The sequence below is a fragment of the Prionailurus viverrinus genome, chromosome B1 (genome assembly GCF_022837055.1).
Source record: "Prionailurus viverrinus isolate Anna chromosome B1, UM_Priviv_1.0, whole genome shotgun sequence".
NCBI classification, from domain to species: Eukaryota; Metazoa; Chordata; class Mammalia; order Carnivora; family Felidae; genus Prionailurus; species Prionailurus viverrinus.
In genome coordinates this window covers 161,483,935-161,501,069 of record NC_062564.1, presented here as the reverse complement: position 1 = coordinate 161,501,069, position 17,135 = coordinate 161,483,935, and the positions used below count along the sequence as shown (strand labels likewise).

General features: G+C 39.5%; 1 pseudogene; it reads left to right on the top strand.

The window, feature by feature from the left end:
• The first annotated feature begins 922 nt into the window (after positions 1 to 922).
• LOC125165067 (uncharacterized) lies at positions 923 to 1,019 on the top strand (annotated as a pseudogene).
• The last annotated feature ends 16,116 nt before the right edge of the window (positions 1,020 to 17,135 follow it).

Below are 17,135 nucleotides of genomic sequence, written 5' to 3'. Positions count from 1 at the left end.
AGACCTAAAACTCCTCTAAAAAATAAAATCTTTTATTTTTTTTTAAATATTTATTTTTGAGAGCAAAAGAGAGAGAGCATGAGTGGGGGAGGGGCAGAGAGAGAGGGAGGACAGAGGATCTGAAGTGGGCTCTGCACTGAGAGTGGAAAGCCCGATATGGGGCTCAAACTCATGAACTGTGAGATCGTGACCTGAGTTATAGTCGGATAATTAACCAACTGAGCCACCCAGGTGCCCCCAAAGTAAACTATTTTAAAAAAGAAATCTTTAAAAAAAAAAAAAGAATAAAGAGCACCTGGGTAGCTCAGTTGGTTGAGCTTCAACTCTTGATTTTGGCTCAGGTCATGATCCTAGGGTCATGGGATTGAGCCCTGCCTCAGGCTCTGTGATGAGCATGGAGCCTGCTTAAGACTCTCTGTCTGTCTGTCTCTCTCTCTCTCTGTGTCTCTCTCTCTCTGTCTCTCTCCCTCTTCCTCCCTCCCCTGCTCACATGTTCTCTCTATCAAAAAATTAAACTAAATTACATTTACAAAGAAAAGAATAAGATGTTCTTTTAAAAAAGGAACATTCAGGGGCACCTGGGTGGCTCAGCTGGTTAAGTGGCTGACTTTACCTCAGGTCATGATATCATGGTTCATGGGTTTGAGCCCTGTGTCGGGCTCTGTGCTGACGGCTTAGAACCTAGAGCCTGCTTCTCATTCTGTGTCTCTCTCTCTGCCCCTCCTCCACTTGTGCTCTGTCTCTCAAAAACAAATAAACATTAAAAATTTTTTTCTTAAGGAACATTCAGAAAAATCAAAAGTTCTTGGAAATTACATGTGTAAGAGTAGAAATTAAAACTTAATAGAAGTGTTAGGAGATAAAATTAAAGAAACCTTCTACAAAGTATAAAGCAAAAACACATAGAGTGCTCCCTTCAGCAACACATGTATTAAATGTGTTTATAGGTAAATACAGGGAAGATCAGCATGGCCCCTCACAAGGACAACACACAAATTTATGAAGCATTCCAAATAATAATAATAACAGTAACAACAACAACAACAACTACAAGTACTGGTGAAGAGGTGGAGAAATTGGAACGTGTGCACAGCTGGTAGAAATTTAAAATGGTGCAGCCACTATGGAAAATAGTCTGGCATTTCCTCAAAAAATTAAACACAGAGTTACCATATGATCCAGCAATTCCACCTCTGGGTATACATCCAAAAGATTTGAAAGCAAAGACTCAAACAGGTGTTTGTACACCCATGTTAATAGCAGCTTTATTCACTCTAGCCAAAATGTAAAAGCACCCCAAATGCCCTTCATGGACAAATGACAAATAAAATGCTGTATGTACACGCAATGAAATATTATTCAGCCTTAAAAAGGAAGGACAATCTGGCACATGCTACCACATGATACTAAGTGAAATAAGCCAGACAAAAAGGACAAATACTGTATGACTCCACTTAGATGAGGTACCTAGGGTAGTCAAATACATAAAGACAGAAAGCAGAATGGAGGTTACCAAGGCCTAAAGATGGGTGGTAATAAGGAGTTAACGTTTAATGAGCACAGAGTTTCAGTTTGGGATGATGAAAAAGTTCTGGAGACAGGTAGTGATGATGATTCCACAAAAAAGTGAATGTACTTAATACCACTTCACTGTATACTTAAGATGGTTAAAATGGTAAATTTTATGTTTATGTATATTTTACTTCAATTTTTAAATTAATAATGCAAGCATTTAACCTAGAGATACAGAAGCAAATATTAAAGGAACAACTCTGGGGCACCTGGGTGGCGCAGTCGGTTAAGCATCCGACTTCAGCCAGGTCACGATCTCGCGGTCCGTGAGTTCGAGCCCCGCGTCAGGCTCTGGCCTGGAGCCTGTTTCCGATTCTGTGTCTCACTCTCTCTCTGCCCCTCCCCCGTTCATGCTCTGTCTCCCTCTGTCCCAAAAATAAATAAACATTGAAAAAAAAATCTTAAAAAAAAAAAAAAGGAACAACTCTAAGAGTTGAAGTGTTTTCTTCTGATCATAGGAAAATGGTGGGGGAAGGGATGCTGTTTTTCAAGCAAGCTTTGTTAAATTACTTATCTCTTTAAATTATGTGCATGTAAAACTTTGATAACACTATAAACAACAGTCAAAATAAATTTGAAATAATTTTGTTTCAGCCTCTCAATTTTATAGATAACCAAATCATGGAGTGGATAGGACCTCTGGCCAACGTGATCTAAAAGAGTAGTAAGTAGCAGATTAAGAGGTTGAACTAACATGTTCTAAAATCAAAGTTCAGCATCTTACCACAGCGTCTTGCACCCCATAATAGCATCTTCCTGAGTGTCCTAAAATAAACTTCTGGGAGTCCTGCCTTAAGCCCTCTTAAATACTTTTCTTCATGTTTTATTAAATGCCTAATAATACTACAGATGTTTCCATTTTGCCTAGCACTATTCATTAAAAATGAACTTTTTTCTAATCCAAACACACTTCTTTTTTTTTTTTTTTAATTTTTTTTTTTTTCAACGTTTATTTGTTTTTGGGACAGACAGAGACAGAGCATGAACGGGGGAGGGGCAGAGAGAGAGGGAGACACAGAATCAGAAACAGGCTCCAGGCTCTGAGCCATCAGCCCAGAGCCCGACGCCGGGCTCGAACTCACGGACCGCGAGATCGTGACCTGGCTGAAGTCGGACGCTTAACCGACTGCGCCACCCAGGCGCCCCCAAACACACTTCTTAAGTGACATACTTTTCCAAATTTTCTTTTCTATCTTCTTAATTCAATTGAATGGAATTTTTGAGTCAGGCATTTAATGTTGCTCCCTGAACAGTTGGAGAGTCTTTCCTGTTGATGAATAAGACACTGTCCTTTATTTCTTGTGTGCAGTATTTTGTACTGAACCTAAAACCCTAACCATGGTAACCTTTTTGGCAACAGAAAGCATTTCAGTTCAACTCAAGTCACCAGTTGAATATTAATTTTAATGTTACTTTTTCCTTTGGAAATATATCATTATAGAGAGCAGTTAGACTAAGCAATGACGTGTAATTTACCATGCTTCCAACTTTAGAATAAAACCCTATGTGAACACTTCTTCCAACAATACTCCATTAGTTATCAGTTGAACACATACTGGGCATCTATAAAATGTTTTAAAGAACTGTAAGGACCTGTCATAAGCATATTCTTCAACACTGACAAAGTGGATTTTCCCAGAATAATGTGCTTGACAAGCCATCAATCTTAGAACTCTAAATGAGATTTATTATGCTTTTAAGATACCACTCCCTATCACAATATTGCAGATTACTATGTATGGCTTCTAATTTCTAATCTATGTGACTGTCTCAAGAAGGTTGTGTGCTTCTGAGGTCAAGATAGCACAGGACTACATACATAATAAATGCTCATTAAGCATCTATAATAGCTAAGTAATGATCAGGGTATGGAATCATGGAATGTTAAAGCTGAAATGGGTCCTAAGGATCTATGGGTCTAACTACCTCATTTTATAATTAAGGAAATACTAATGAACATTTGAGTGGGCACTTAGGTCAGACATTTCATGTGAATTTGCTCACAGCAGCCCCACTAGACATATAATAAGGAAAAGGAATCAGAAGTTCAAGTAATGTGAACAGGATCACACACCTGGTCAGTGCTAACACTGGGACTCCAACCAAGGTGATTGGAGACCAGAGTTTCTGCTCTGATGAAACGTAGATATAGATGTTAACTGATTTACACGTGATCATGTGGCTGGCTGCTGACAGTCAGGGCTAGACTTCAGATCGGCTGACTGCCTGATGCAGTAGCTCATTGTCAGATCCACTGGTGCATATATTAGGTTAAAACTGAGCTTCTGGGGCTGCTGGGTGGCTCAGTCGGTTAAGTGTTCAATTTCGGCTCAGGTCATGATCTCACCATTCACGAGTTTGAGCCCTGTGTAGGGCTCTGTGCTGACAGCTTGGAGCCTGGAGCCTACTTCAGATTCTGTATCTCCATCTCCCTCTGCCCCTCCCCTGATCATGTGTCTCTCTCAAAAATAAATTTAAAAAGCATTAAAAAAAAAAAGGAGTTAAAAAAAGAAACAAATCCAAGACCATGTCAAAATGCCACAGCTAAGGGAAGACAGGGAAGTGGGACCAGCCTTCTGCCTCCTGAGGCAGAGCTGCACCTCACACACATTGTGGTTCCATGTGCTGATGGAGATCTCTGTCTCCCATGATCCATAAATCCATATTCCAGACATATCCTTCTGGAACTTTCCATTTTTCCAATGATATTCACTTTTATAAATATTTCCTATCTCTCATTTACTCCTTACCCATTACTCTCTGTATCAGATCTAATTTATGCTCAACCTCACATTAGTTCTTTGCCACTTGCCTCTTGCTCAGTGGAAAGTTGTGGCTACCTTCACCATTGCCTCTCCTCCTAACACTGCTGAAGTTCTCCTTCCTCCAAGGGGGCAGGCTGGAGGCCGGCATGGCCTTCATCATGCTTGGAATGGCAGCAGCTATGGCAGGTCCAATACCAAATCCAGTCTTACAGATCCAAAGAGAAACTGTGCTGGGACACATAGAATATGGATTTTCTATCAGCTGTCCAAAGGGATCAAATCACACAACAAAAATGGGGCATACTTTTACCAGTGAGAGTCATAAGGCAAGAAGGAACCAACAGATAAATTCGCTTTCTTTCTTTCCTACAATCAACAGATAAATTCATTTTATTTCTTTCCTACAATGAATTGTCCCTTTTTACAGTGGTTCCATTAAGCTTATATGAAGACATCCTACCTGACCAAGTAGAAGCTGTATTTCTTTTGAAGCTTTGGCTAGTGCAGTAATGTTCCACCCTCCCTCTCTGCCTCAAACTCTTTTCCCCCCTCTCTTTTGCTGCCCTGGGATTGCATTCCCCAATAAAACATTCTCATGAACACTTTGTTTCAGGTTGTGTTTTCTATCCAACTCATATCATAAAAGCTTAATTTGAGGAGGAGTAAAACTCTTACAAACTAAAAATACCCTTTCACAAATTCAGCTGGCAATTATTGACATGAACACTTTTTTCTGAAATCTCTGAGTCCTGGCAATGGGGACAGGAGATATACAGGAGGAAGCAGAAGAGATAGAAGGTAGAGGCAATGCTCATCTCAGGTCTCACTTTTCTCTCCAGTTTAAAAACAGTTAAACGTCTCTGCTTTCAGTAGATATTTGATATTTATTAATGAACTGAGAACCTTGAAGTCCTCAAGTGAGATGAGGAGATGGGTATATATATTCTTTTTTTTTTTCAACGTTTATTTATTTCTGGGACAGACAGAGACAGAGCATGAACGGGGGAGGGGCAGAGAGAGGGAGACACAGAATCAGAAACAGGCTCCAGGCTCTGAGCCATCAGCCCAGAGCCCGACGTGGGGCTCGAACTCACGGACCGCGAGATCGTGACCTGGCTGAAGTCGGACGCTTAACCGACTGCGCCACCCAGACGCCCCTTCTATATTCTTCCAAAATATCTAGAATATCTATTTAGGCAATCATTGCTAGTGCGAACTCTTCAGATTGCTGGTAAGTTCAATGACAAGGGCCAGAAACTCCCTACCCTTTGAAAGTTAGATGTTAGCTACCCCCTCTGATCCTGGAGAATAAAGAAAGTTTAACTTATGGGAAGAAAGGCCCAGGGAATCAGCTGGCAACTGTCAGAACTCAAAAACACCAGCCTACCTGTATTAATCATAGTTTTTATCTTCTATATTTTATAATGTTTAAACATTGTGGAGGCCTTGAACACTGCCCCCCCCCCCCCCAGGGTTAGCTAATTTCTATGGACTTTTTTTTTTTTTAAGATTTTATTTTTAAGTAATCTCTATATCCAAAATGGAGCTCAACTCACAACCCTGAAATCAAGAGTCACACACTCCACCAGCTAAGCCAGCAAGATGCCTCTGGGTTAGCTAATTTCTAAAGATAGTAAACAACTAGCCCATGAGCAAACCAACCAACTGCAAAGCCCAAAGCCCAATCATTTCCTTTACCAAACCCTCACTCACCAAGCCAATATTCCCCCTGCCCTAAATCACTCCAGGGCCAGGTACTAGATAGCTTCTATAGCCCAGAGCCTGTAGAAACCACCCAAACCACCCAATCCTAATAACATGCCCTGCCTTGCCTTTCTCAAAGACACCACAATAAAGGCTTGTACTCAGGCTTTCTCCTCCTTCTTCCACCTCCTGACCCACCCTGATGCTTCCCATGTTGCCCTGCATAGAATGCTGTCTCCTTTTTCCAGAGACCTATGAAAATGAACTTTTCTTCCTTCATGAAAATCATGTATACATCTGTGTGTTTTACCATGTCTGATTAAAAACAATCCTAAGTACATTTTTCTTTTTTTTAATATGAATTTTATTGTCAAATTGGTTTCCATACAACACCTAGTTCTCATTCCAACAGGTGCCCTCCTCAATGCCCATCACCCCCCCCTCCCCTCCCCCCCCCCCCCCCCCCCCCCGCACCATCAACCCTCAGTTTATTCTCAGTCTTTAATAGTCTCTTATGGTTTGGCTCTCTCCCTCTCTAACTTTTTTTTCCCTTCCCCTCCCCCATGGTCTTCTGTTAAGTTTCTCAGGATCCACATAAGAGTGAAAACATATAGTATCTGTCTTTCTCTGTATGAATCATTTCACTTAGCATCACACGCTCCAGTTCCATCCACGTTGCTACAAAAGGCCATATTTCATTCTTTCTCATTGCCAAGTAGTATTCTATTGTATATATAAACCACAACTTCTTTATCCATTCATCAGTTGGTGCACATTTAGGATCTTTCCATAATTTGGCTATTGTTGAGAGTGCTGCTATAAACAATGGGGTACAAGTGCCCCTATGCATCAGCACTCCTGTATCCCCAAGTACATTTTTCAAGACATCAGCCAAATAGCATTCCTCCTCAGAGACCTGACTTTCAGCTGCATGGGGCCTAGTCTCTAAGTTTCTAAGTTTTAATAATTTCAACCTCTTTCCTTCACTTCCCCACAACTAGAGGGTGGTACTTCCTTTTGCAGCTGCTACATCTATGACACAGTGCTTCTTTTACTTTTTCAGTTAAAGATTCTTTTCCCCTAGTCAACAGCTCTTCATAGTAAACTTTCTCTGTCAAAATAACTGTTATGTTTTCTGTCTCTTGACTAGACCCTGATGAATACACAATTTTATGGTTAATCCTGGCACTTGGGTTTGCATCAGGGCTTAATAATTTATCAATAGCTCATGAGATATTGCCAAGGTAGGGGGGAGGTGTGTGGAATAAGCCCAGCCAGTAAAAATTCTGGGAAATCAAAGAGATTCAGATCAACTTTTGATGTGTCATTCTCAAGAAAATAATGCTAAATTTCTCATACTTGCCAATTCCTCATCTTATGCAGCTACGATATTATAAATCTTCACCTCTTATTAAATCAATACAGGAGACATATCCAAGTCTCTATTGTCAATAAAGGTCATGATACATTTCTAATCTTATGAAAATCAAGAGGATTTCAAAAACATATGTCTTTGTCAGTTGGGCCACTATAACAAAATACTATAAATGGGTTGGCTTATCAACAAACACTTACTTTGCACAGTTCTGGAGGCTAGAAGTCTGAGATCAAGGCACCAGTAGTCAGGTCCTGGTGAGAGCCCTCTTCTGGATTGCAGATTGCAGACTTCTCTTTGTATCCTCACATGGAGCGAAGACAGTAAGCTATCTGTCTTGCCTCTCCTTGTAGGGGCACTATTCCCATCAGGAGGGCTCTACCCTCATGACTTAAATACACTTCCAAATACCATCACATTGAGAGTTAGGATTTAACATATAAATTTGGAACATAAACATTCAGTCCACAACAACGTGTATAACATGACACCTATTATTGTGATAATGGGTAATGGGAAATACAGTTATCCCCAGGTTATCAAAAATTTGCATGAAGCCACTTTGCTTTTTATGAAGGACCTACATTATTACCTGTTTTTGCTAACTGAAAGAAATCCAAAGAATATTTTCCCTTTTATGAAAAGGGGATGAAAAAAATAGCATTCAGCATTTGTTTCCCAGCAAGCCATTATATATGCAACGTGCACCCCAAGAAGCAAAAGTAGAACCACCAAAGTCCTTCCCCAAGAAGTACACTCAGCATCTCAGCATCAAGCCTCCATGGCTTTAAACCATGCCTGTGAACATCCGTATTTTATCTTGATTTATTTTGTGTATCCATCAGCAAGTTGTGTCTCAAAGTATAAGAAAGCCTAAGAGAGGTTATTTTGGGGGTCTGGGCGTGCTCATATAAGTTAAAAATTGCCTTTTTGCTTTTCACCGATTTGGCTTATAAAAGGTTTCACAGGAATGTTCTACTTGCAGATAAGGGAAACATGTACTCTGGAGTAGGTGGCTAAGTGCTTGGGTTCTAACCCAGCTACACTGGGCATAGACTTGGTAACCTGAATTGGTAACCTTGGGAAAAGCATTAACTTCTCTGAGCTTCAGTTTCTTTATCTGTCAAATAGGATTATTAATACTAATTATTTTACTTACTTTATAGGCTTACTCGATTTCCTAAATATTTAGAGGTCACCTATAAGCAAGATCTTATGGTAGGCATTCCATGATGTACAGAGACAAGTAAAACATGTACTCTGCCCTCAAGTTTATAATCCAGTATTTTTCTATCATTCAACAAACACTTGTAAAATACTTCCTACCAGCACCATGCTAGGAGCTAAGAATACAGAGATGTCTTCAAGGGGCTGAGAACCTGATAGATAAAATAAAGGGAGAGATAACAAGAACAAGAGGCAGAGTGTGCAATGAAAGGTTGAAACAAGTCAGTGTGACATTTAAAGGAATAGAAACCTACACCTAGTTGAAAAGGTAAGGAGAGGCTTTGTGGATCTCATGCCATTTGAACTGACCATAAACAAAAACCTAAAAGAAGAAAAGATGAGGGGAATGACCCGAAGGGTGAGCCTAGTTAGGGGTCATAAGAGCCTGAAGTGGAGTGGAGATGGTAGAAATCAGACAGAAGGAATAAATATAAGTGATATTAGATGAACAATGCTTGGAAATCCACGTGGGAAAATTATAATAGTAACTGAGAGTTATGGACGAGGATACAATCATGAATAAGGTGAGTGTGGCTGCTGTTTTCAAGGACCTATAGATTGATTAAGAATAGTAAAATTTTTAAAAGTTCCCCTAATATGGTCTCTGTTTTAAAATATAGTTTAGACATAGAAAAATTGGAGGTTCGGTAAGGCTGACAGACCAGGAAACAATTGTCATTAAAAAGATGGTTTGTTATATTCACAGATCCCAAGGGGAGGGGCCAAGCATGCCACACCACAGAGGGCCACGCAGGGAAGCCCCCCTGGGTCTGTCAAGAGGCAGAGGAAGAGGGGGGAAGCATGGGCAAGAGTCTTTACTGTGGTTTCCATGGGGAGAAATGAATGAGGCAGGGTAAGCAGGTTTGGGATTGGCTCATTTGATTAATTTCAGTGGGCTCTGGGATTTAGGAGCTGTCCCCAGATGCCTGGTACTTGGCCTTGGGTTGATTATGGCAGGTGGCCCTATGTAAGAGAGAGCCTGATAAGGAAGGTAGTGAGGGTATGACCCCTGCAGGGTCAATAAGGCTCCAGATGTCAAAGCATCAGAATACAGAAAATAAAACACATGATTAATACAATCTCCTTAAAAATAGGGGAGTTTATTTAGTTTTGTATCCCCGGCATCCACCACAATACTTTGCACACAATATGGAAAGACTTCATAAATATCTGTTTAATGATCAGGTAAACATATCCTAACTTCATGAGAGTTGGACAGCTCTAACACACCCTTGGGCATCAGCTCCGTAGTCACTTTGTTTGGGAGATCTGTTCAGATTTCTCAGACCAAGCTGGGCACCCTTGCAGTGGATACTTACTGCAATGTATCTCCCGGATCCCCCTCCAGGATAGGAGAGCGGACAGCAGACAGCCTTCAGAGACTGCCCTTGGGAGATTGTGAATAAAATTAAATAAATAAATGATCCTTTTAAAAATTAAAGATACTATTAAAAACTAAAAATGAAAAGTAAATAATATTTCTTTTGTGGTAAATCTACTTTATATCCTAGTTAGTGTTCTTTCAATTTCAACAGACAGAAATCCAACTCAAACTTGCTTAAGAAAAAACAGGCAGGGGGCGCCTGGGTGGCTCAGTCGGTTGGGCGTCCGACTTCGGCTCAGGTCATGATCTCGCGGTCCGTGAGTTCGAGCCCCGCGTCAGGCTCTGTGCTGACAGCTCGGAGCCTGGAGCCTGTTTCAGATTCTGTGTCTCCCTCTCTCTGACCCTCCCCCGTTCATGCTCTGTCTCTCCCTGTCTCAAAAATAAATAAAACATTAAAAAAATTTTTTAAAAAAATAAAAGGCGGGGGGATTTATTGGTAATATGACTGGAAAACTATCTTCAGTCATGGCAGCTCTCCACCTTCATTTGTCTCTCTTATCTATTTATCTCTATGTATGACCTCATCTTTGCTTTTTGTTTTTTGTTTTTTTTTTTCCAACTGAAAATAGCCTCTCTCTGTTTGGGGACAATGGCCTCAAGCAGCTCCAGCTTACCTTATACTTAACAGCTCTTGATCCAGCAAGAGGAGAGAAATCATCTTCTTTTTTCCCAGAATCTCTATGTAAGTTTCAGAGGAAACTGTGAATCCTGTCTGGAGATAGAAGCCACACTGGTTACTTGAACAGAGAGCAGGTACAAAATAGCAGTTACTAATTTTAAACTAAGGCTGGGTGAACAGTGAAAGACTAAGGACTAAAGGAGTCCCCTCCTCATCAAAAAGGAGATTCAGTCCTCTTTGGAGAGGGCATGGCTAGCATGAGAACCAGAAGCTTACTGGTGGTCAAAGAAACTTGCCACAGGGTGCTGGCCAGGACCAAACAATGGAAGCAGCTTGCCATTGTGGGAGGGTGTAGTCCAGCTGCAACTGGTCTGTTAAAGAAATTAACTGTTGCCAGAGGGTGTGGGTGGCTGCAGAGGAGGAGAGCATGGCCTGAGGATATAGGTAGAATTGCCCTGCTAGCCACTAGGCTTACACCCTAAATAACAGTAATAATGGAGGATTAGGACCTGGAAGGGAATTAGCTTCCTGCTACTATTGCCTTGCAGGGTCACTCCATTGCCCTCTACTGATGAACTTTAACGTTCCACTAGTGGGTGGAAGAGAAATGTTTACAGGGCCCAACTTTAAGATCACAAAGTGAGGCAAAGAAGGATGGATTTGGAATTGACAGACAATGGTTAGGCACTTTCCTGCTTGGATCATATGTACAACCCTGAACCAATCACTGTGAATGAAGACTTTCATTAGCTAAAACTAAGCCAAGGTCACATGCTCATGCCTGTGCAGTGGTAGAGCAAATGGCAGCGGGAGCAGGCCCACTGCCACACAGGGAATGACTTTTCCATGGAAAAGATGGATTCTTCTACCAGAAGAAAGGAGAGCGCTAGGCAGAGAGAAAAAAATAGATACCCTTTGTATGTTGTATGTTGACCTATATATGTCCAGTTACATTTGGAGTTGCTGATATAGGAAAGGGAAAACCAAGGCCTTTCCCTAGGACTGATAGCTACATTTTAATTCATTTAAGAGACATTTATTAAGCACCTTCTATGAGAGGAGCTCATCTTACCAGTCCCAAACTACTGGCATCTTTGTGGACATGGGTTGAATTAAAAGGCCTAAAAATGAAAAGGCAGTTAAAAAAGGTTGAGACAAGAAAACAATACCTTTGTTTACAGGTTAAAATGTCCTAAAAAATATATCAACAACTGTGTAGCAAAGTTTTTAAATACTACTCCTGGTTGAGTTGGAACAAAGCAGTATGGCCCAGTGGTTCAGAGCAGAAATTGTAGAGCAAGACTGCCTCCGTTCACATCCAGCTCCACTACAGTGTAAGATTGGGCAAGGAATTGCCAACTTGTGTGAAAGTTTTCTCATATGTAGAACTGGAATAACAATAAGACCCACCTCATCGGAGTACTGGGAAGATTAAATAAGCTAACATCTGTAAAGCCCTTAGAACAGCATCTGGCACATAGTAAACTCTATACAACTATTATGCATTTATTATGAATTGGCTATTATTAGTTAGATATCATATAATGTGATTTCTCTTAACTAATTTGAAGTCCCCTTATCTCCAAAATTAGAAAAAACCTTGCTTGAAAACTTAACTACTATATGTATATTAGCATCCATTCTATAGAAATAGTTTTATTATTTTCACTACCTTATGACATTGAGACATTCTCTTTATGAACATAAATCATATATTCTATGGAGCCAAATAAAACCAAACAAAAACTTGCTCTTCATGTTATTCTGTAGCATACAGACGAAAATAGAAACATTTTCTTTATAACCATTCTTTAAATGTTTGTGAAATTGTATGAAAAGACACATTTTTCCCTGAAAATAAATTTTTTTATATATCTTATCAAAATAATATTTTTTATAAGAGTACTTTTGGAATTTCCTTTTCTTTTTTGCTTTTAAAAGGAAACTGCTTCTATAAATCCATTGTTTTTAAATGACACTAGAACATTCCGAGCAAGAAATGTACTCCATCTCTGGCTGAGTCAGAGAAACCCTCTCCTTAATGAGGACTCTGGCACTGACTGTGAACCACTGAAGCTTTTCTATTGTGACATATTCTGCAATATTAGTGATAAACTGAAGTCTGAGGGATCAAGTATCTCAGCAAATCCTCATCAGTGAATGTTAGAATGTCGGGGAAGGATGGGCACAAAAAGAAGGAATTGCATTTCTTTTCCTTTCAGGGATAGGGCTGTATTCTCTGATAACTCTTACAACAGAGCTATGGGACCATGTGGAGCATCCATAACTGGAAGAAAACAAATGGAAACAAGACAAAATGCCAGACAAAGTACATCTATTTGGAATGTATCCTAAATCATCAGTGTGTGTGTGTGTGTGTGTGTGTGTGTGTGTGTACATGCACACACACACACACACACACACACACACACATACTGTCTTAGTCCATTTGGGCAACTATAACAGAATACCATAGACTGGGTGGCTCAAACACCAAACACTTATTTCTCACAATTCTGTAGTCTTGGGAAGTCCAAGATCAAGGCACTAGCAGATTTGGTGTCTGGTAAGGGCTTGCTTCCTGGTTCTTTTCCCAGTGTCCTCCTCAGGGAGGGAACAAGGGAGTTCTCTAGTGTATCTTTTATAAAGATAACCCCATTCATGAGGACTTCAATCCATGACCTAATCAACTCTCAAAGGCCTTACCTCTTAATTTCATCACAATGGGAGTTAGGATCTCAACACATGAATTTCAATACATTCTAGTCCATTGTATACACACACACACACACACACACACACACACACACAAATATTCCTAAACTAGAATTGCCAAGAAGTACTTTGATTGAAGAACAAATATTTCTCGGATTAAGTAAGATATGATATGATACCATAATAGAATTTTTTGTGTAAAAAAGATTAAATATTTTGATACTAATATTGTCCTGTTTCCTACAAATAAAAGTTTAAGAAATCTAACATAGAACTGGCATTTTTCTTTTTTTTAAATATGATTTATTGCCTGATTGGTTTCTATACGACACCCAGTGCTCATCCCAACAAGTGCCCTCCTCCCTGCCCATCACCCACTTTTCCCTCTCCCCCACACCCCTATCCACCTGTTTGTTCTCTGTATTTAAGAGTCTCTTGTGGTTTGCCTCCCTCCCTCTATGTTTGTAACGATTTTTTTCCCCTTCCTTTCCCCCATGGCCTTCTGTTAATTTTCTCAAAATCCACATATGAGTGAAAACATATGGTATCTGTCTTTCTCTGCCTGACTTATTTCACTTAACATAATACCCTCCAGAACTGGCATTTTTCAATCTGTATATAAACAAACATAAAAAAGCATCACGTTCAAGACTCTCATAATGGAGAAGATTTAGTTATAGTAACATTTTATTACTAATGACATTCTTACCAAAGGTAGAAATAATAAATACGGGACAGAGATGCATTACCCTCTTTGTCAAACATTAAGGAGAGCTAAAATGCTTCCACAGAACACTGTTTCCTCATGGGGAAAATGGGGACAATCATATACCTACCTCTTAGCTTTGCTGGAAGACTAAATTAAACAATGTATATTGCAAAGGCCAACATTCAGAGTCTGGCATTGATTAGTGCTGATAAATAGTATTTTCCCTCCTCTCCTGGAGGGCAGTCCAGGACTTAGTGATATGAGGGCATACACAACCACAGCCTTGTGCTTAAGCAAAAGAGATTTGAAATACGGGTCTAGAAAGAAGACACAGAGTTGGGGCCCAGCCTGTATTCACAGTGTTTACCACTACTTCATCGTGTACCTAGAGAGCAGCCTTGAGAAGAGCAGAACTTTGGCAAACAAACTCCCAACTCGGCAAACTCTGAAATTCCAGAGGGCCAATTAACTACTTGAGCCCTGAGCTCTGTGCAAATCGACACTCCTATAATTTGTGAATGTGCAAAAGGGAGAATAATATTATCATTTGTGCACATTATTATCCTGTAACTTATGGGCAGGTAGACAGGTAGAACACTTACTCCTAGCTATTTTAAGCAAATAAATAATTCTATGGCTGCAAGGGAATGTATAATTTTAAAGACTAGGTTAGAAAGTCATTAAAGCAAAATTCCAAAACTGAAAATTGAAAGCAAAATAGTTCTTTAGTTTCTGGGAAAAAAATAGTAAGAATAAAATAGATCTGGACTATTTACAGATTAGATTTTATAGTCCACTCTTCTAGTTGTGGGTCGTGTAGAAACCAGGCTTCTGTTCCTCTGTGAGTCTTATATGCAAGATGGCCTTTTCTTCTGAGTTATCTGTCTCCCTGTACACCAACTGGGCTATCTCTATATAGATATAAGCTTCATTACTTTACCCAGGATGGTGGACTGGCTGGGCCTCATTAGTGAAACAGTAGCTACTAAAAATTCCTTCTCTGTAGGAAATATATTTAGGAGATATTGGAGTTAAAAATAATAAGTGTTCCCAGAAAAATGCCATTTTTCCCAATGGTTTCTTCATCATCATCCCCATTGACAATTTCATAGCATTTCAGAAAATAAATTTACAGACTAGAATAGTCTTTGGCCATGAGGAAAGAATGTTTTTGTAGCTCTATTAAATATTTCTTTAAAAATTATTTTTTAATGTTTATTTCTTTTTGAGAGAGAGACAGAGCATGAGTAGGGGAGGGGCAGAGAGAGAGGGAGACACAGAATCTGAGGCAGGCCCACAGGGTCTGAACTCACAAACTGTGAGGTCATGACCTGAGCCGAAGTCGAACCCTTAACCGACTGAGCCACCCAGGTGCCCCAGCTCTATTAAATATCTAAAAAAAAAAATTTTTTTTAAGTAATCCCTATGACCAACGTGAAACTTGAACTCATAACCCTGAGATCAAGAGTCACATGCTCTACCAACTAAGCCAGCCAGGCACCCATTATAGCTCCCTTAAATATCCTAATGAACACATTTGGGGGTTGTATTTGTTACTTTTCTATAACATCTTCTGTTGATGCTAGTTTCTAAAAGTTTAGTACCCTATTCCTCTGAACTGACAAAGAACTTAGAGTCTTTAAAGATTTTCCTTATTTCCATTGTTGATGAATTGTCATTTGTAATTCTTTGAAGGTTGAATCCTCTGATTCTTTATAACTTAGATAATGTTTTGATAGATTGGTCTTATAGGATGATTTAGAACCTTAAAAAAGACATTTATTAGCACTTTAGTATGAATTTTTCCCTATGACTGTCAAATCAATACAATAAGAATATTCACACCAATGGCAAATCATTCCTGAACACACTTATTGATAGCAAACATTTCAGTTTGGAACTAAAAGGTCACTATGTCAGTTCCTGAACCTCTAATTTCAACATTATTTAAAGCCATGCTGGAAAACATAGCCACTCTTTTTTTAAGAACTTTCAGAGAAAGTTGTAGTATTTCCTTCACAAGTGCAGTTGAGACTCTCACAACTAATGTCCATGCACTCATGGCAACAAGAACAAAGGGATATTGACACAGGATAAATAACTGGTAAAACTAATAACTGTCTACTCCAGCTATGAGGATATATAACTGCAAAACCAGCTAGGCAAAAAAGGAAGGAAGGAAGGAAGGAAGGAAGGAAGGAAGGAAGGAAGGAAGGGGCAACTGGGCCACCTGGATGGCTCAGTTGGTTAAGAATCTGACTTCAGCTCAAGTTGTGATCTCATGGTTTATGGGTTCAAGCCCTGTGTCGGGCTCTGTGCTGACAGCGCAGAGCCTGGAGCCTGCTTCAGATTCTGTGTCCCCCTCTCTCTCTGCCCCTCCTCTGCTTGCACTCTCTCTCTCTCTCAAAAATGAATAAATGTTAAAAAATTTTAAACAAAAGACTGATTCAATTATTTGTTCTTTTAGTAAATATTTACAGATAAATTGAGTGAATAAATAAATGCAAGGATGTCTATAACATGCTAGACACTGCATATCACATATCCTGGATGTATGGCAAGCAGGAAGAACATGGTTCCTGCTCTCATAAAACTTACAGTTTAGCAGGAGAGAAAAACATTTTTAAAAATCACATAAATAAATAAATATCTAATTGAATTTCAATGACAATGCTGTTGATGAGTGTTCTGATTGTCATACCAGTTTTTTGGGTTTTTTTTATTTTGTTTTTTGTTATTGTCGTTGTTCTCCATAAGGGGACTAAAACACCCAGGAAATAATTTTTCAAATGCAAAAGAGGGAAATAATGTCTTCTCTGAAAGTCCCCTTCTGTGATGTGGGCCCATTATCTCATTCTCTAGGTGGAAGTGGAAAGTAGTTGTATCCTATTGACTCTACCTTCCACCTTTCACATCCAATTAGGTGCCACAGCTTATTGATATTATCATCCAAATATATCTTATGTCTCTATATTCATGCCCTCTTCTCCATTTCTATATCTAAAAACATAGTACTAGTTCTTCAGTACTCTACCCAAAGTGTTTTACTAGACTCCAAAATCACA